Below are 21336 nucleotides of genomic sequence, written 5' to 3' on the forward strand. Positions count from 1 at the left end.
GCCAAGGAAGCCATTGGGGACTAAGGAGAAAGGGCTGTCCCTGTGAAGGGCAGGGAAGGTGGCGGCAATTCTGGATGCCCACCTCAGCAGAGAGTACTCTGTTCCTGCCTACCCCTGGGACTGGGGACATTTGATAGGATCCTCCTCACAGACAGGACATGCCCATCCTTGCCCCTCAGCTCCAAGTACTGGACCCATTTACATTGCTGAGGGCAACGAGGGCAGGCCCCCTTCAGGCTCAGCTTCCAACCCACAGCCTTCCAGACCACCACATTGCTCCTCAGCGGGCTTAGTCCAATTCCTACGGTGGGGGACAGGCAGTGCCCTGACACAGTGCCCAGTCAGGCCCCTGGCCTAGCTGGACATTCAGTAACTCACAGAATAAATAGAAAAACAGCCTCCCACCAAACTTATGTCCAAGGCATAATATGTCCAGGTCTGAGTCATGCACGCCGAGGAGTTGTGCTCCATTGTAGAGGACCTTGACATCCCCCAGGGGCACATAATCAGATCCTCTGCCTGCCTGGCACACCGAGATTCCCAAGCCCCAACCCTCAGCAGCCATTCATTTGCCAGGCTATGGCACCTGGGTAGGGATCAGGAGAGAGGGTTCTGCTCAGCCAAAGGCTATCTCTTGCACTGAAGTCAGTTGATGTCATCATAGATGTTGGCCATCAGAGGTATCGGTAACTTTGGCTTCTTGTTGGAGCCCAGGTTGGAGGAAGTCCCTATCAGGCTCAGATGGGACTCCTTTTTCTACGTTTTCTGTGTCTCAGAGCTGTTGGTACCTAGACCTCATCCCTGATTTTCCCTCGTCTTGGGGGAGCCTGAATCAGAGGGTGAGAGATCAGAGAAGCAGTCGCACTTAAGCTGGCTGATCAGGGCCTGGCTGTCAGTCATATCAAAACTGTCATTATCCTGGGAACTCTCCACCTCTGGATGGACAGCTGAGGCCCTGAAGAAATACATCTGCAAGGTTCACCTCTGCTCATCTGTGTGCTGTGGGCAGTGCAGGGACTTTGTGCACATCTTCTTGATATCTTCAGAAATCACCCTACATTGCATGCTTAGCAGGATATGAAACTCCTCTGGCCCCAGGTTTCATAGCTGATCCCAGTTGAGTTGTTATACTTAAAAAAAAATCAAATCACTAAGTTCCCCATTTTTGCATTTTAAAGACTCAGATCTTCGAGTGGAATCGGGGTTCTTGCCTGATTTTCTCTTCTCAGCTTTATTCTCTGAGCCGTAGGACCAGTCGTTGTCGTTGATGTCATCATTATCCTCTTGGTCACTCTCAGACTTGCCCATATTGTTGCTATTGGCAATCCGGTGGTTGGCGATTCGGCTGCTATTCCCACCCATTCCCAGGCACTTATCCAGATGGGGAGCAAAACGGGAGGCAGGAATGCTACAGTTGCAACCAGTGCAGACACACTCCTTGCTCTCCCACTGGTTGAAAACCAAAATCGTTCACGCTATCAGGGTCCATGTCATCCAGGAAGAAGTAGCCACACTTGGCAGCCTGATGTACCTCAAAGCAGAATCCCGAACAAGAATTCTAGACCAGGTCCGCTTATGTTTCCCTAGCTATGGCCTCTAGCTTGCTGTTATTCAGGCCAGACAAAGGCATTTCCTCCATTTTCATTTGTAAACTCTTGTGGAGAGGAAGCTCTGACTGTTCATAGCACAGCAGGTGGGCGGGGGGTGGGGGGTGGAGAAGGAGGAATGGGGGAGTGGGGAGAAAGAGAGGGGTGGTCAGGCAGTCTCTCAGGGACGTATTCTCTGGGGGCGGCTTCTCCAGAACCCCATGTCCGTTGGTCCATTCTCACCTCTCCTTGGGGCCCAAGACCTGGCCAGTGGTTGGGCCTCCTTCCTGCCTCACCGCCTCACCGGGCGGCCATGGCCTCTTCCCCTCCCTTCTTTTCGAATCGCCGCCTCCTCCTCCTCACCTACCCTGCCCCGGCACAGTCCTCTGCGCCATCTTGGCTACACTTTAGAGTCACCTGGAAAACTTTAAAAGTTCAAATATCCAGATATTACCTCAGACAAATTAAATCGAAGTCTTTAGGAGTAGGTCCCAGATATCAGTATTTATTAGAGCTCTGTATTAGTCTGTTCTCATGCTGCTAATAAAGACATACCTGAGACTGGATACTTTATAAAGGAAAGAGGTTTAAATAACTCATAGTTCCATATGGCTGAGGAGGCCTCACAATCATGGTGGAAGGCAAAGGAGAAGCAAAGGCACGTCTTACACAGCAGCAGGCAAGAAGGCATATGCAGGGGAATTCCTTTTTATAAAACCATCAGACCTCATGAGACTTACTCACTATCAGGAGGACAGTACAGAAAACACCTGTCCCCATGATTCAATTACCTCCCACTGGGTCTCTCCCACAACACTCCGGGATTATTACAATTCGAGGTGAGATTTGGGTGGGGACATAGAGCCAAACCATATCAAGCCCCCAGTCTAATTTCAACATGCAGCCAAGGTTAAGAACCACCACATTAGAGTAATCACTGTGTAAATCTAGATGCCATTTGAGTTACTGTGACAAGAGATATAACTAGCAACATTTGCAGAAATTACTATTTCTTCTTCCTTTCCACTTTTTGGTATGGGCATACATAATAAATATTATTCTGTGAAATCAAACTCAAATACTGTCCTTGATGAGTGTGTGATCAAAATGTAGAGTCAGGGCCTCGCCAGGCATAGGAAGAATTCTTAGTATTTGAAACAGTGCCTAAATGGGATAAAGGGTAAGGAGAGAGTCTGAAATTAGATAACAGATACAAAATGCCCTCCCATGTCAGCACGCCCTATTACTTGGACATAATACTATCCAGTATTCAAAGAGTTAATATCATATTACTTGATTCTTTGGTAAGTTTCCTACCCTATGAATTCCTTCTCTTATTTATTTTTTTATGGGAACCAAGTTACCTAAAGTCTTATTTTAATAAATTTAATGTTATAGGCAACTTTGTTGGGATCTATACATCTCATAAAATAAGCAATAAATATATTTATTAGGCTAAGATAAATTAGAATAGGAAACATCTGGCAATATTCTGTTTGAGTTCTCACTTTTTCAGGTCAGTACAGCAGTGTGGAACAAATATGTATATATATTTAAAGAAAGAAATTAGTATTGGAAGACTGGAAAAAAGAATATCAAATGGTTAATAGAATTTCAATTATAAAAACAAAGGCAGACTGTTTTGTCTATCCTGTACATGGCTTCCAAAATAAAATAGGTTCAGGCTCTCCAAAAGGATAGGTTCAGGCTCTCTAGAAGAAGTACAATGGACTCTTGCTTTATTTCAAGCACTTGCCTCAGGCATATTTCTTGGTTCTAAGTGGAATAATCCAAACTGAGCATTTGTCTTAGAAATTTCATTGATGGAGAGGCATTTCTTTGTCTCAAGATTTTGTAGTTGGCCGGGCATGGTGTAATCCCAGCACTTTGGGAGGCCGAAGTGGGCAGATCACCTGAGTGAGATCAGGAGTTTGAGACCAGCCTGGCAAACATGGTGAAACCCTGTCTCTACTAAAAATACAAAAATTAGCTGGGTGTGGTGGCATGTGCCTGTCATCTCAGCTACCCAGGAGGCTGAGGCAGGAGACTCGCTGGAACCCAGGAGGCAGAGGTTGCAGCAAGCTGAGATCGTGCCACTGCACTCTAGCCTGGGTGACAGAGCAAGACTCGGTCTTTCTCTCTCTCTCTCTCTCTCTCTCTCTCTCTCTCTATATATATATATATATATATATATATATATATTCATTCATATAATATATATTCATTCATATATAGTTTTTATATATATATATTCATTCAATAAACTTTTTTTTCATTCAATAAACTTGTATTGAGGGAATGACTACTATGTTCTAGGCACTGATGATACAAAAGTAGAAAAGGGGACAAGACAAATTACTTGCTCTTTGAACTTACAGTCTGGTTAAGAGGAACTGACAATGAACAAGTAAATCTCTTTTTTCACCTTTTCTCTTTGCACTTTAAATAATTATATATTTGTATTGTCTCCTTTTAGAGACTAAAATTCATGAGGTATGGGACCCTGTTTTGTTCACCACTATATTTCCAGTTCTTGGTGCAGAGTAAGCACTAAATAAATATTTGTTAAATGAAAGAACTCAGAGCAATAGAAAAGCAAATGGTGGTTTGTTATATTTTGAGTTCATGAGTTTTACTACTTTCTTCATTGTACTCTGTTTTTGACAATAGCTCAACAGTCAAGCAGTCAGGAAAGACTAATTTTTGCCTAAAGATCTTGTGTCTTGGAAAGGGAACCGAGATCTTCCTCCATTGTTCTAAAATCACATCTACCAGTACTACGTTCTGAAGGGCAGCGCCATGAGCACAGGCAAAGTAAAATGAGCTAAAGCATTTGTTTGAAAGCTTTCCATTTTATGAGATTAATTCTTTCATCATTTTGAAATCTAGGGGCAGCTGTTAGTAGCTTCCTAGTCTTCATTGAGAAAGTTGGTTAATAATATATTTTACTTAAATATATTATTTATATATATATTTATATATATATAAAGCACCCTATTTAATAAATGGTGCTGGGAAAATTGGCTAGCCATAAGTAGAAAGCTGAAACTGGATCCTTTCCTTACTCCTTATACGAAAATTAATTCAAGATGGATTAGAGACTTCAATGTTAGACCTAATACCATAAAAATCCTAGAAGAAAACCTAGGTAATACCATTCAGGACATAGGCATGGGCAAGGACTTTATGTCTAAAACACCAAAAGCAATGGCAACAAAAGCCAAAATTGACAAATGAGATCTAATTAAACTAAAGAGCTTCTGCACAGCAAAAGAAACTACCATCAGACTGAACAGGCAACCTACAGAATGGGAGAAAATTTTTGCAATCTACTCATCAAAGGGCTAATATCCAGAACCTACAAAGAACTCAAACAAATTTTCAAGAAAAAAACAAACAACCCCAACAAAAGTGGGCAAAGGATATGAATAGACATTTCTCAAAAGAAGACATTCATACAGCCAACAGACACATGAAAAAATGCTCATCATCACTGGCCATCAGAGAAATGCAAATCAAAACCACAATGAGATACCATCTCACACCAGTTAGAATGGCAATCATTAAAAAGTCAGGAAACAACAGGTGCTGGAGAGGATGTGGAGAAATAGGAACACTTTTACACTGTTGGTGGGATTGTAAACTAGTTCAACCATTATGGAAAACAGTATGGCGATTCCTCAAGGATCTAGAACTAGAAGTACCATATAACCCAGCCATCCCATTACTGGGTATATACCCAAAGGATTATAAATCATGCTGCTATAAAGACACATGCACACGTATGTTTATTGTGGCACTATTCACAATAGCAAAGACTTGGAATCAACCCCAATGTCCATCAATGACAGACTGGATTAAGAAAATGTGGCACATATATACCATGGAATACTATGCAGCCATAAAAAAAGATGAGTTTGTGTCCTTTGTAGGGACATGGATGCAGCTGAAAACCATCATTCTCAGCAAACTATCACAAGAACAGAAAACCAAACACCGCATGTTCTCACTCATAGGTGGGAACTGAACAATGAGATCACTTGGACTCGGGAAGGGGAACGTCACACACCGGGGCCTATCATGGGGAGGGGGGAGGGGGGAGGGATTGCACTGGGAGTTATACCTGATGTAAATGACGAGTTGATGGGTGCTGACGAATTGATGGGTGCAGCACACCAACATGGCACAAGTATACATATGTAACAAACCTGCATATTATGCACATGTACCCTAGAACTTAAAGTATAATAATATAATAATAATAATAATATATTTTACTTATACATTTCAGAATGTACATAGTGTTTCTAATTTGGGGGAAGTTACAACCCACTGCATTACTGAGTTTTTGTCCAATGTAACATTTTACCGTTTCTCAGACATATGCCCAAATAAGAACGTCCACGAAAGACATTGGTACTTGCTTGGCTTAGTAGAAGAGACCATGGCTCTTCAGGGGAGAAGAGAAGCAAGGCCTACGTTATTGAAACTTATTTAGTGAACTGACACCAGGACAATTTACCCAGATTATTTTGTGGTGGTCTTACCATTCAGCACAGTGATTGCTTTTTCTTCTGTAGGCTGTCTAAAACAATGTAGTGATAGGATTAGGAAAAAAAAAAATTTCCCAAACGAGGAAAAGCCAAGGTTTAATATTCATTTGGTAAACATTAAGACTCCTCAGTCATTTGGTTTGAGGCTAGCAGCAAAGTATGCTGATTATTTCATTACCTTTTTAGTATGGGCTGTGGGCCCTAGGAAAATACAGAACATTTGGAGATTTAGAAATGTTTGATTCTTGAAGCTATCCAAACTACAGTTTGATTATTTCCATAGCATGGCAATTTGACATCATTTTACTCCTCAGATCTTCTTGGCTGCTTTCTACTGATACAGATCTAATTGTCCCAGGAAACCCTGGAATGATGTAACTCATTTGCTATATTGAGTCCTCCTGAACTATGGACTTAAAGATACCACCTTAGTTGGCCTAATTCACCCACCTCTTTGATCTTATTGGTAGCTCCTGCTCCAGCTATGCTATTCTCACCTTTAGTTCTTTCTCTGTTATGTCTTTAAAACTCTCCACAGCCTTTAAAGACTAAGTTTGATGTCTACTTCTCTGGTTATCATAGAACTACCTATAAATCCCAATCACTTTTGCTCATGCTACTTTGTGATATATATGACTCTATGATGTTTTTACCATAAAACCAGAGGGCACTCAGTCTAGGAGATTTTTTCTGAAGTGCAAAAAATAATTAAAACACAAGTTCATATATATGTCTCTTTTACACAGTCTCGATACCTACATGAACATGTGTTCTAGAAGCTGTATTCCTTCTTTTGATAGGGTCCAGTCTACCAAAAAGAAGAGGACCCTATGAAATGCATAATAAATTCTTTGTTAATATTATGTAACATGTTGGAGCAACACTGTAGTGACAACATAGTTCTTTTACTTTTTGAAGTATGCTAGGTTCATTCCTGCATATCAAAAGCTCAGTCCTGGGTAAATTGAAGCCTGGACTTTCTTGAGAATTTTAAACCTTGTGTAAACATTATATTTAAGTGAATGTGTTTTTTATAAGATATATTGACTGAAAGCAATGACAAAATCCTTCCTTTCCTTTGAAGTTAAGTTTATTGGAGAGGCTATGGAAGCACATGTAGAACTTTGCGAAATAAAAGGGAATAAAATGAGTAAACATGTAAGGGGAGTTTAGCAGGTGGAAGTGAAAGAGTGGGGAAGCAGTACAAACTGATCTCTTTAAAAATAGCTTGAAGTTTTATATTCATTTTGTGTTATTTAATTTTAATTCTTATCTTTAAAAATTTTTTTGCTTAAGGTATTGGGGTACAGGTAGTATTTGGTTACATGTGTAAGTTCTTTAGTGGTGATTTGTGAGATTTTGGTGCACCCATCACCCAAGCAGTATACATTGATCATGGGGGATTATCTTTTGGATGTGTTGTTGGATTCGGTTAGCTGGTATTTTGTTAAGGATTTTAGCATCTATGTTCATCAAGGATATTGGTCGGTAGTTTTCTTTTTTGGTTATGTTCCTTCCTAGTTTTGGTATTAGGGTGATGCTGGCTTCATAAAATGAATTAGGGAGAGCTTCTTCTTTCTCTAGCTTGTGAAATAGTGTCAAAAGAATTGGTACCAATTATTTGAATGTCTGGTAGAATTCTCCTGTGAATCTATCTGGTCCTGGATTTCTTTTTGTTGGTAATTTTAAAATTACTATTTTAGTCTCTTTGCTTGTTATTGGTCTGCTCAGGATATCTAATTCTTCCTGATTTAAGCTAGTGGGGTTGTATTTTTACAGGAATTTATCCACCTGTTCTGGATTTTCTAGTTTATGTGCATAAAGGTGTTCATAGTAGCCTTGAATGATCTTTTGTACTGTCAGCTGTAATACCTCCTGTTTCATTTCTTAATGAGGTTATTTGGATTTTCTCTCTACTTTTCTTGGTTAATTTTGCTAATGGTCTATCAATTTTATTTATTTTTTCAAAGAACCAGGTTTTGTTGTTTCATTTATCTTTTGTATTTTTTTGTTTAAATTTCATTTAGTTCTGCTCTGATCTTGGTTGTTTCCTTTCTTCTGCTGGGTTTGGGTTTGGTTTGTTCTTGTTTCTCTATTTCCTTGAGGTGTGACCTTAGAATGTCAGTTTGTACTCTTTTTGTCTTTTTTATACAGGCATTTAGGGCTATAAACTTTCCTCTTAGCACCGACTTTGCTGTATCTCAGAAATTTCGATAGGTTGTGTCATTATTGTCATTCAGTTTCAAAAAATTTTTAATTTTTCACCTTCATTTCGTTTTTGACCCAATGCTCATTCAGGATCAGGTTATTTAACTTCCATAGTTTTGAAGGTTCCTTTTGGAGTTGATTTCCAGTTTTATTCCACTGTGATCTGAGAGACTGCTTGATATAATTTCAATTTTCTTAAATCTATTAAGCCTCATTTTATGGCCTATCATATGACCTATCTTGGAGAAAGTTCCATGCACTGTTGAATAGAATATGTAGTCTGTGGTTGTTGAATGAAATGTTCTGTATATATCAGTTAATTCTATTTGTTCCAAGGTATAGTTTAAATCCATTGTTTCTTTGTTTGTTGTGGGAGGTCAGGGACCCCGAATGGAGGGACCAGCTGAAGCCATGGCAGAAGAAAATAAATTATGAAGATTTTATGGACATTTATTAGTTCCCCAAATTAATACTTTTACAGTCTCTTACACCTGTCTTTACTGTAATTTCTGAACATAAATTGTGAAGATTTCATGGACATTTATCACTTCTCCAATCAATAATCTTATAATTCCCTATGCCTGTCTTTAGTTTAATCTCTTAATCCCATCATCTTCATAAGCTGAGAATGTATGTCGCCTCAGAACCCTGTGATGATTGCGTTAACTGCACAAATTGTTCGTAAAGCATGTGTGTTTGAACAATATGAAATCTGGGCACCTTAAAAAAGAATAGGGTAACAGTGATGTTCAGGGAATAAGGGAGATAACCATTCAGTCTGACTGCCTGGGAGCCAGTAAGAACAGAGCCGTATTTCTTATGCGTAAGCCAAATATCACTGAATTCTTTCCCCAGTAAGGAATATTAATAATTAACAGCCCTGGGAAAGAATGCATTCCTGGGGGGGGGGGCCTCTAAAATGGCCGCTCTGGGGGTGTCTACCTTATGCAGTTGCAGATAAGGGATGAAACACACCCTGGCCTCCTGCAGCGCCCACAGGCTTGCTAGGATTAGGAAATTCCAGCCTGATGAATTCTAGTCAGACCAATTCTCTGCTCTTGAACCGTGTTAAGGTGTTTATCAATGACAATGCGTGCACAGTGGGACATGGAAGTTCATTAGTGATTCTGGTTTTGCCCTGACCTTGTGATCCCACCCTGACCTTCTCCCTTGTGATCTCTTGTTGCCCTTGAAGCATGTGATCTCTGTGACCCACATCCTATTCATACACTCCCTCCCCCTTGAAAATTGCTGATAAAAACTTGCTGGTTTTACAGCTCAGGGAGCATCATGGAACCTGCCGACACGTGATGTCTCTCCCTGATACCCAGCTTTAAAATTTCTCTCTTTTGTACTCTTTCCCTTTATTTCTTAGACAGCCGATACTTAGGAAAAATAGAAAATAACCTACGTTGAATTATCGGGAGTGGGTTCCCCCAATATTTGTTGACTTTCTGTCTTGATGACCTGTTTAGTGCTGTCAGTGCAGTATTAAAGTCCCCCACTATTATTGGGTTGCTGTCTATCTCATTTCTTAGGTCTATTAGTAATTGTTTCATAAATTTTGGAGCTCCAGTGTTAGGTGCATATATGTTTAGGATTATGGTATTTTTTCTTTTGGTCAAGGCCTTTTACCATTATATAATGTCCCTCTTTGTCTCTCTTAACTGCTGCTGCTTAAAAGTTTGTTTTTTCTGATATAAGAATAGCTACCCCTGCTCACTTTTGGTGTCCATTTTCATGAAATGCCTTTTTCCACCCTTTTACTTTAAGTTTATGTGAGTCCTTAAGTGTTAGGTGAGTCTCTAGAAGCCAGCAGATAGTTGGTTGGTGAGTTCTTATCCATTCTGCAGTTCTGTATTTTTTTAAGTGGAGCATTTAGGCCATTTACATTCAATTTTACTATTGAGATGCAAGGTACCATTGCATTCATCATGCTATTTGTTGCCTGTGTACTTTGGTTTTTTGTTCATTGTTTTTGCTTTTTTTTTTTTTTTTTTTGAGATGGAGTCTCGTTCTGTCGCCCAGGCTGGAGTGCAGTGGCCGGATCTCAGCTCACTGTAAGCGCTCCATCTCCCAGGTTTATGCCATTCTCCTGCCTCAGCCTCCCAAGTAGCCAGGACTACAGGTGCCTGCCACCTCGCCCGACTAGTTTTTTTTTTTTTTTTTTTTTTTTTTTTTTTTTTTGAGACGGAGTCTCGCTCTGTCACCCAGGCTGGAGTGCAGTGGCCAGATCTCAGCTCACTGCAAGCTCCGCCTCCTGGGTTTACGCCATTCTCCTGCCTCAGCCTCCCGAGTAGCTGGGACTACAGGCGCCTGCCACCTCGCCCGGCTAAGTTTTTGTATTTTTAGTAGAGACGGGGTTTCACTGTGTTAGCCAGGATGGTCTCCATCTCCTGACCTCGTGATCCGCCCGTCTCGGCCTCCCAAAGTGCTGGAATTACAGGCTTGAGCCACCGCGCCCAGCTCGACTAGTTTTTTTGTATTTTTTAGTAGAGATGGGGTTTCAGCGCGTTAGCCAGGATGGTCTCGATCTCCTGACCTCGTGATCCACCCGTCTCAGCCTCCCAAAGTGCTGGGATTACAGGCTTGAGCCACCGCGCCTGGCCTGTTTTTGCTTTTTAACTTGTATTTTTGTTTAATAGGTCTTATCTGATTTATGCTTCAAAGAAGTTCTGTTTTGATGTGTTTCCAAGATTGGTTTGAAGATTTAGAGCTCCTTTTAGCAGTTCTTGTAGTGATGGCTTGGTAGTGGCAAATTCTCTCAGCATTTGTTTGTTTGAAAAAGGCTGTATCTTTCCTTCATATAGGATGCTTAGTTTCACTGTGTACAGAATTCTTGGCTGATAATTGTTTTGTTTGAGGAGGCTGAAGATAGGGCCCCAATCCCTTCTAGCTTATAGAAATCTGCTGTTAATCTGATAGGTTTTCCTTTACAGGTTACATGGTGCTTCTGTCTCACAGCTCTTAAGATTCTTTCCTTCTTTGTCTTAACTTTAGCTAACCTAATGATAATGTGCCTAGGTGATGATATTTTTGCAATGAATTTCCCAGGTGTTCTTTGTGCTTCTTGTTTTCGGATGTTTAGGTGTCTAGCAAGGCCAGGGAATCTTTCCTCAAATATTCTTCTGAATTTGTTTTCCAAGCTTTTAGAATTCTTTTCTTCCTCAGGAACACTGAGTGTTCTTAGTTTTGATTGTTTAGCATAATCCCAGACTTTTTGGAGGCTTTGTTCATATTTTCTTATTCTTTTTTCTTTGTCTTTGTTGAATTGTGTTAATTTGAAGACCTTGTCTTCTAACTCTGAAATCCTTTCTTCTAGTTGTTCAATTCTACTGCTGAGACTTTCCAGGCCATTTTGCATTTCTGTTAGTGTGTTCAATGTTTCCTGAATTTTTTTGTTTTTTCTTTAAGCTATTTCCTTGAAAATTTCTCCCTTTAATTCTTATGCCATTTTTTGGATTTCCTTGCATTGGGCTTTGCATTTCTCTGCTGCCTCTCTCATTAGCCTAATAACTAACCTCCTGAATTATTTTTCTGGTAAATCAGGGATTTCTTCTTGGTTTGGTTCGATTGCTGGTGAACTAGTCTGATTTTTTGGGGGCTGTTGAAGAGCCTTGTTTTGTCATATTACCAGAGTTGGTTTTCTGGTTCTTTCTCATTTGGTTAGGTTTTGTCAGAGGGAAGGTCTAGGGCTGAAAGCTGTTGTTCAGATTCTTTTGTTCCACAGAGTGTGTTTTTGATGTAGTACTCTCCCCCTTTTCCTATGGATGTGGCTTTCTGTGAGCCAAACTGCAGTGATTGTTGTATGTCTTCTGGATCTTTCAACCTAGCAAGTCTACCTGGCTCCAGGCTGGTACTGGGGTTTGTCTGCATAGAGTCCTATGATGTAAACCATCTATGGGTCTCTCAGCCATGGGTGAGTAGGGAAGGACGATTAGGTGGGGGCATGGTTAGGCACATCTGAGCTTAGACTCTCCTTGGGCTGGTCTTGCTGTGGCCGTGTGGGGTATGGGGATGAGGTTCCCAGGTTAATGGAGTTGTGTACCTAGGAGGATTATGGCTGCTTCTGCTGAGTCATGCAAGTTGTCATGGAAGTGGAGGAAAGCTCGCAGTCACAGACCTCACCCAGCTCCCATGCAAACAAAATGGCTGGTCTCACTCCCACCGTGCCCCATCTAGCAGTCCTGAGTCTGTTTCAGACAGTGGGTGAGCAAGGCTTGAGAACTTGCCCCAGGATACGTACCTCCCAGCTGCAAAAAAAAAACAGTTTGGTTCTTCCCCTACCTATGGAGTCTGTACACTGAATTCACACCCTTCCCTGAGTTCTGGCCAGGAGGTTTCTCGCCCCATTCAAATTGTTATGAATTTCAGCTTGAGATTTCCCTCTCCTTGTGGTGTTTTCCTCACCATCTGGCCCCGCTCCTCTGGCCACCCTCCCAATGGATCCCTGTGGTCCCAGGCAGGAATGGCCTGCTTGGGGACCCAGTAAGCTCCCAGAGCCTTTGTGCTGCTTCCTCTACCCCTGTATTTTGCTTGGATCTCTAAATTGACTCAGCTCCAGGTAAGGTCAGAAACTTCTTCTGCAAACAGACATTCAGTTTCTCCAGTGGGGGTATGTGTTTGGGAGAGGAGGTTCCCCCTTTCCCACTTCTGCCTTTGGGGAACTCACAATATTTGGGGTGTCTCCTAGGTCCTGCAGGAACAGTCTGCTTCCTTCAGCAGATTTGTGGCTCCTCTTGTGATTGCTGGTCTGTTCTTTCAGTCAATCTGGAGCTAAAATTCACAATGCAAGCCTTCTTACACTGCTCTGTCCATCCGAGTCTGAGCTGCAATCTAGTCATTCCTCTCGTTTGCCATGATGATCTATACCTTCATTTTCAAAATGTAAAATCTTGCACATTTTAAAGTGTTCCTTCTACTAAATAAGTGTATTCTGTGATGTTCAAACAATGACAAAATAGCATAACAATGCATTTCTCAGAACATATCCCTGTTAAGTGACACATGACTGTATTAACAAAAAAAGATCCTTCCTTCCTTCCTTCCTTCCTTCCTTCCTTTGTTTTTTGTTTTTTGTTTTTTTGTTTTTCTGAGGTAGGCATCTTCTTATTTTGCCGAGGTTGGTCTTGAGCTCCTGGACTCAAGCGATCCTCCTACCTCAGCCTCTTAAGTAGCTTGGATTGCAAGTGAGAGTCACTACGCCTGGCTAAATCTTGCTTTCCAAAAACAGATCTAATTGTCCCAAGAAACTTTGGAATGAGATAACTCATTTGCTAGAAGCAAAATCAAGCTACATGGATTTGCTAATTATTTAGAAAACTGCTATAACATATGGTATTTAACAGAATTTTTTATTCTAGACTCACATAAGGTATTGGAAAAATGTTCATTTAAAAAGTTTTTTTAATCCCCTCCAACTTTGATGTATTTCTAATATTTTTTATATGGTCTGAATTTCATCCCAGCCATGAAACCTTGTTCTGGTACCAGGAGGTAACAATTTTAACTATAATTTTTAAGGTACAGAGGTTAAGAGATGGAGGGAAATACACTAGACAGTCAAAGATAGTCAAGTCCTGTGTATTTTCCAGAAGGAAGCTGGATTGGGAGGAGGATCTAAAAATAAATTCAAACAGATGGGTCAATTTTAGTAGACTCCTCAATAAAGTTGGCAAGAGGGTTGAGAAAGAGCAAAGGGAATAGTTGGTTTCTGTGGCTAATTGAGGTTCGAAGTTTTCCATAGGATTTGCAACACCTAATGTTGAAAATGTTAGGTGACCATGATTATACAGGCCTAAATGTTTGAACAAGAAACATTTAGGCCTGTATAATCATGGTCACCTAAATCTGATGAGACATCCGATGGGTTCTTCAGATCATCCAAAAGAAGGTCATTACAGTCTCAAAGTTTTTCTCCAGAGTTTCTTATTAGCACCTCATCTAACAGGGAAAGCAGGGGAGTTTTCATGTTTTGTACCATCTGCTTGTCTGTGGAGGCAGTGTTGTGTTATACATGACGTGGAAGGACAGGGAATATGACAAAGTATAATTCACAAGTCTTACACTGTTAAATACATCACAGCATTATGGAGGAGTGTATTTTTTAAAGCCTTATTTTACTTTCTTTTTTCCCAAGTATGTCAGAGGCTAATAAATTTTTTGAAAAATAGTAATTGTACATAATCATGGGGTACATAGTGATGTTTTGATACATATAATGTATTATGATCAGATCAGGGTAATTATCATATCTATCATCTCAAACATTTATCATTTATTTGTGTTAGGAATGTCCAAGATCCTCCTTCTAGCTATTTGAAACTAAACAATGTGTTATTGTTAACTATAATCATCCTAGAGTGGTATAGAACACTAGAACTTATTCCTCATATCTAGCTACTTTGTATCCCTTAAAAAATCTCTCCCTATCTGGAAGGACATTTTATTTTTTTTAATTTTTTTATTTTTTATTTATTTTTTTTATTATTATACTTTGAGTTCTAGGGTACATGTGCATAATGCGCAGGTTTGTTACATATGTATACTTGTGCCATGTTGGTGTGCTGCAGCCATCAACTCATCAGCACCCATCAACTCGTCATTTACATCATGTGTAACTCCCAATGCAATCCCTCCCCCCTCCCCCCTCCCCATGATAGGCCCCGGTGTGTGATGTTCCCCTTCCCGAGTCCAAGTGATCTCATTGTTCAGTTCCCACCTATGAGTGAGAACATGCGGTGTTTGGTTTTCTGTTCTTGTGATAGTTTGCTGAGAATGATGGTTTCCAGCTGCATCCATGTCCCTACAAAGGACACAAACTCATCCTTTTTTGTGGCTGCATAGTATTCCATGGTGTATATGTGCCACATTGTCTTAATCCAGTCTGTCACTGATGGACATTTGGGTTCATTCCAAGTCTTTGCTATTGTGAATAGTGCCGCAATAAACATACGTGTGCATGTGTCTTTATAGCAGCATGATTTATAATCCTTTGGGTATATACCCAGTAATGGGATGGCTGGGTCATATGGTACATCTAGTTCTAGATCCTTGAGGAATCAACATACTGTTTTCCATAATGGTTGAACTAGTTTACAATCCCACCAACAGTGTAAAAGTGTTCCTGTTTCTCCACATCCTCTCCAACACCTGTTGTTTCCTGACTTTTTAATGATCGCCATTCTAACTGGTGTGAGATGGTATCTCATTGTGGTTTTGATTTGCATTTCTCTGATGGCCAGTGATGATGAGCATTTTTTCATGTGTCTGTTGGCTGTATGAATGTCAGCAAAGTCCCAGGATACAAAATTAATGTGCAAAAATCACAAGCATTCTTATACACCAGTAACAGACAAACAGAGAGCCAAATCATGAATGAACTTCCATTCACAATTGCTTCAAAGAGAATAAAATACCTAGGAATCCAACTTACAAGGGATGTAAAGGACCTCTTCAAGGAGAACTACAAACCACTGCTCAGTGAAATCAAAGAGGACACAAACAAATGGAAGAACATACCATGCTCATGGATAGGAAGAATCAATATTGTGAAAATGGCCATACTGCCCAAGGTTATTTATAGATTCAATGCCATCCCCATCAAGCTACCAATGAGTTTCTTCACAGAATTGGAAAAAACTGCTTTAAAGTTCATATGGAACCAAAAAAGAGCCCGCATCTCCAAGACAATCCTAAGTCAAAAGAACAAAAGAACAAAGGCATCACGCTACCTGACTTCAAACTATACTACAAGGCTACAGTAACCAAAACAGCATGGTACTGGTACCAAAACAGAGATAGAGACCAATGGAACAGAACAGAGTCCTCAGAAATAATACCACACATCTACAGCCATCTGATCTTTGACAAACCTGAGAGAAACAAGAAATGGGGAAAGGATTCCCTATTTAATAAATGGTGCTGGGAAAATTGGCTAGCCATCAGTAGAAAGCTGAAACTGGATCCTTTCCTTACTCCTTATACGAAAATTAATTCAAGATGGATTAGAGACTTAAATGTTAGACCTAATACCATAAAAATCCTAGAGGAAAACCTAGGTAGTACCACTCAGGACATAGGCATGGGCAAAAACTTCATGTCTAAAACACCAAAAGCAATGGCAACAAAAGCCAAAATTGACAAATGGGATCTAATTAAACTAAAGAGCTTCTGCACAGCAAAAGAAACTACCATCAGAGTGAACAGGCAACCTACAGAATGGGAGAAAATTTTTGCAATCTACTCATCTGACAAAGGGCTAATATCCAGAACCTACAAAGAACTCAAACAAATTTACAAGAAAAAAACAAACAACCCCATCAAAAAGTGGGCAAAGGATATGAACAGACATTTCTCAAAAGAAGACATTCATACAGCCAACTGGAAGGACATTTTAACTATGAATAATGCACACTGTCCTCTGGTCTTAGACGCTACTATCAGCCTTCTTTAATATATCTACTATTTCAACCCTTTTGATGCTTCTATAGGAGAATAATAAAGATCTGTGATATAATTATGTAAAAATGCTGTTTTGGATTTAGGAATAGCGTTAACATCTTAGAATATAGATCTTTGCAGGATGCACTTCTTATAAAAATCTAAAGCTGACTGTGGAGGACTAGGCTTAGTAAATAACAAAAGAACTACTTTCTGAGAAAGAACTTCTTTGCATGTCATGTGAAAAACCCAACATCATTTTACAGTACATCTGTTTGATGATATTATTTTTCTAATTTTTGTCTTAAAATCAGAGACATGATAATATATGATCTTTTAAGTTTATGTAGTAATTTTCAGGCCTTTTCATATTCTACTTTATTTAATATTCTCAAAAGCTCACAAAGCAAGAAAAGCAGTTAGTATTATCATTGGTTCACACAAGAGTAGATTTGGGTTCAGATAATTTAGTGACTTGCCCAGGGTCATCTGGATAGTAAACCATGCAGTTGGGACTAAGATATAAGTCTTCTTATTCCTCCACAAGTATGCTTTTGTACCTCTTTTTCCATTGGCTTCAAGTGGAGTTCTCTCTCCTTCATTTTTCTTTAAACACAGACTCTAGATAGGAAGAGAAAACACTGATGTCTTTTTCAGCCAATCATTCTTAGAGATTAAGTTAAACACTTTAGTTAAAAAAACCTATATCTTGAAGATTAACAAAATAGAGAAAATAATGTTTATACTTTTTAAAATTTTGTAGAGGCTGTAGTTGTCTTTGCTAACTGATCTTTAGACAAGAGGCAGAAAATCAATAGTACAGTGAGAGTCAACTGTACAATATGGATCCAGTTGTCATTTAGCTTGAACAAATATTGACCAGTATTTTCTGCCAAGACTGAAGCAAATGCAGTAAATATTGGATTTAAACACGAGTGTTTGAATCTGAATAATGTGACTCATCAAACATGCCTAGTCTGTCTGGCAGAAAGAAAAGAACACTTCTTTCAAGTCATCTTAGCTAAACAATTTAACAAGAGTGAATGCCTATCAGGGTCTAGTCCCATTACTTAATGGTCAATGACAAAAAAAAATCCATCTGGAGATCTTTCATAGTTGGAGAAAACAGTTATGGGAAAGTCGAAAGGTTTTATTTTTTGTCTTAAAATAGAAACACCAATAATAATACCTCACTAAGCTAAGAAAGAGATTTGTAAGAACAGCATTAAAGACAATCATCTGCTAGGAATTAGGGTTCCTTGCTATTCCCAGGAGGTTGAGAAAGAGCTTAATAAAGATAATTTTACAAAGCAGATGCCCTATTGTTTTTGATCCTCTTACAATTTCCAGTCATAATTATGGCTATTTACTATCTTACTCAGTCCAGTCAGAATGCGTGATTTCTTCATATGGCTAAAATTTGGTTACCTATCCAATATTTAGACAGTAGTACATTTAATGTTTAGACACCTATCCATGTCACAGTGTAAAATGTACAGATTCTCCATTTATCAAATGTTTTCATTAAATGCAACCCATAGCCATAAAATTATGGTATAAAAAGATGATAAAAATTATGGTATAAAAATATCCCCTAGGATATAAAGTAATATTAGAGAAAATCAAGCAGATGAATAATGTGGTAATGCTGATGATTAATCCATTCATACATTTTTTTGATGGACGAGTCCCTTAAAATATTTCCTTAAGTACTCTCTACAGTTCCTTAACCACATGTTTTAAGAAAGTTCTGTTATTCAACATGGTAACTAAAGTAAAAGCCCAATGAATCAGATATGTATTCCAGTTTGTGATCTTATAGTCAGAGAATAAGATTCCTCTTTTTATAGTTTATAAAGAAAGCAACTGCCAAATAAACAGAAATTTACTTAAGAGAAGAATATGTTAACTATTTCATCAGTCGTCATTTGCAAATGTGTGAACAAAGAATTTCTACTTCACCAAACAGGTCTCTGACGTATCTTGTATGTATAGCAAAACAATTAAATATTTTAAAAAAATTTTACTAATTGAGACTAGACTTTAATTAGTCAATATTAAGACAGAGGAGAAAAAGCATGACTAGAGCAATAAGAAGATATGGATGGCATACCATAAGTCATCTGACTTCATTCACTTAACTGAAAAGTTATTCAGCAAATAACCTGCTATTACCTCAATCTTCATTGTACAGGTACAATACAGGGCCTTACAACTAGGTGGTATATAAAAAAGCAGTAAAGAAGGGTAGAAAAATGGATCTTACACATCTATTTCTGCCATGACATTCATGTTGAGTAAAGTTTCAGCTTCCTTTGTCATCAAACTTGGAAGTTCAGAACCGACTGGCTAAAAAGAAAAACAAGAGAAAGAATTATAAATAAAATCCTCTAAATACTATAATTTAAATTCTAAGCCTTAGGTTACTTAAGGAGAAAAGGCTTTGTACACAATATTGAGGGATAATACAACAAGAAGAGGAAGTTTGGATACATGAAGAACTATTACTAAAGCATTACAATTCTACACAATGGCTAATTTCATATTGATAATTTTTAAGTGATTGGAGCAAAGGAAAACACCACATAACAAATAAATTGTGATATTACTATGGGAAAGAGGGATATAATAACTTCTTCCATTTTAGTTCAGAAAGCCAAGACAGAAACACCATGTACATGAAATCAGTAGAAAAGCCGAGATAAGAATTCAAGTATTCTTGAATTCCAGGACGAATAATATCCTCAGGGTCAGTGGTCATACACCATTTTTCTTTTGCAATAATATACACAAGTACAGTAAAGTCTCAAAAATAGGCTTACCTCACTGACATGATAAGAGTCATAATTCACTTTCTTCCTAGATAGCAATGACTAGCTCTGCCAGATTAGCTTCAATACAGAGCCTGTGCATCTCATCCTGTAAATGAAAAGCAGACGGGTGGGGAATCAACAAGCACTGTTGCCAGCAGGATGAAGGTGAATTGAAAAAGTGGTAATCTAGCAGCCAGGAGACAATCTTTGAGAAAATACCACAAACAATAAATTTCATAGATTATTGCAGGTCCTTGACCAAGAAAACACAAGCCTTATAGTATTTTCCAGTTATAGATATTTCACTTCCAGACTATAAAGCTTACTGCTATTCAGAAGATTTCAGTATGTAATTAACTTGTTATAATTTAGCCAGAGTGGACCACAGTCGAATAAAATACCAGAGTTTTCAAACTGAAGAGGTCCAGAAAAGAAGGATAAAGGCAAAAACCAGATTACTCTGTTCCCTAGGAATCCTGAATAGGAAGTACTCTTCAACCTGGGAAAACTTTCAGCCCACAAGATGCCTTTTTGCCTACGTGGTGCCAGGTAAAGATGATAAATCACTTCACTGTCCCTAATCAGAAGTGAAATGCGAGATATTTCAACAACGTAACTGGCTAGTCCAAATGACCTCTAGGGTCCTTCTATCTATGAGATTTTATATATATATATATATATATATATATATATATATATATATATATATATGCAGCCTAGGCTTTGAAATGACTGTATTTCTCTTAATGAACAGCACTCAGTCTGAATCTCATCAGTAGATGAGAGCCACAAGACTTGGGGAGTGGGACTTATGTCAATCGTTACAGTGTAAAAAATTTCTGTATTTTTGCCTTACCCAGTGATATAGATCTTGACTTCATTTTGTAGTGCCATTCATTATTAAAAGGAAGTGTTGTGAGGACCATTTGTAGTATTATTATCAACTATTATTTAACCTGATTTCAAGAGCTCAAAATGCCAGTACATTCTAACAGGTCAGGAGCCTTTGGTCTTCCCTGTAGCTTTCTCAATCTAGTGGAACTTGAACTCAGCTTTGATGGCCAACTAATAATCGTCTCAAACTACAGAGTTGCTTTCTGAGTCAACTCAGTGCCCTGAAGAGTGATGATTATTTTGCTGCTTAAAGTAGTTCATTTTGGTGTAGGTTTGAGGGGCTGGTCCACACTTAAGTTTGACATCAGGCTAAGGAAGCTCACGTGGCCCCCTTTTGGATGTGTTTCTTTCTCTTTCTCTCTTTTTTTGAACTTCAAAGATCATATTTATTTGGAGAAAGCAAAAAAGCCACAACCCAAAGGATGGGATTTTATATCTCAAGGTGTCTCCCATGTAATAAGTCTACAGATTACAGATTATTTTCATAGAAGATATTTTTGTACAAATTTTGCATGTATTCAGGAGCGGGCCATTAATTAATTCCTGTTTCTATTTTAACAGGGGCAAAGTAGGGGAGAGCGAAAAACAGCTTTGGATACAACTATTTCGAAGGAGAATAAATATGAAGATGCCAAATTCTAGCTTTTCATTATCTAAAATCCATGTTTTTTTTTCTTTTAAAAACCTTCCAATCTTCAGTATATCTTTAAAAGCCCACTTCTTAGCTGCTAGCCAATCCACACCAATTATTTAAATTCACTTGGCACACACCTTTGTCCACTGGGTAAATTATATTCATTATGCCCACTGCTGCAGCATGCATAAACCAACACCCCTGCA

The 21336-nt window shown here is 38.9% G+C and overlaps 1 pseudogene; it reads right to left on the bottom strand.

The window, feature by feature from the left end:
- Positions 1-645: 645 nt before the first annotated feature.
- Positions 646-1645, bottom strand: LOC100430951 (ataxin-7-like protein 3 pseudogene; annotated as a pseudogene).
- Positions 1646-21336: the final 19691 nt, after the last annotated feature.

Source organism: Macaca mulatta, chromosome X (assembly GCF_049350105.2).
Source record: "Macaca mulatta isolate MMU2019108-1 chromosome X, T2T-MMU8v2.0, whole genome shotgun sequence".
NCBI classification, from domain to species: domain Eukaryota; kingdom Metazoa; phylum Chordata; class Mammalia; order Primates; family Cercopithecidae; genus Macaca; species Macaca mulatta.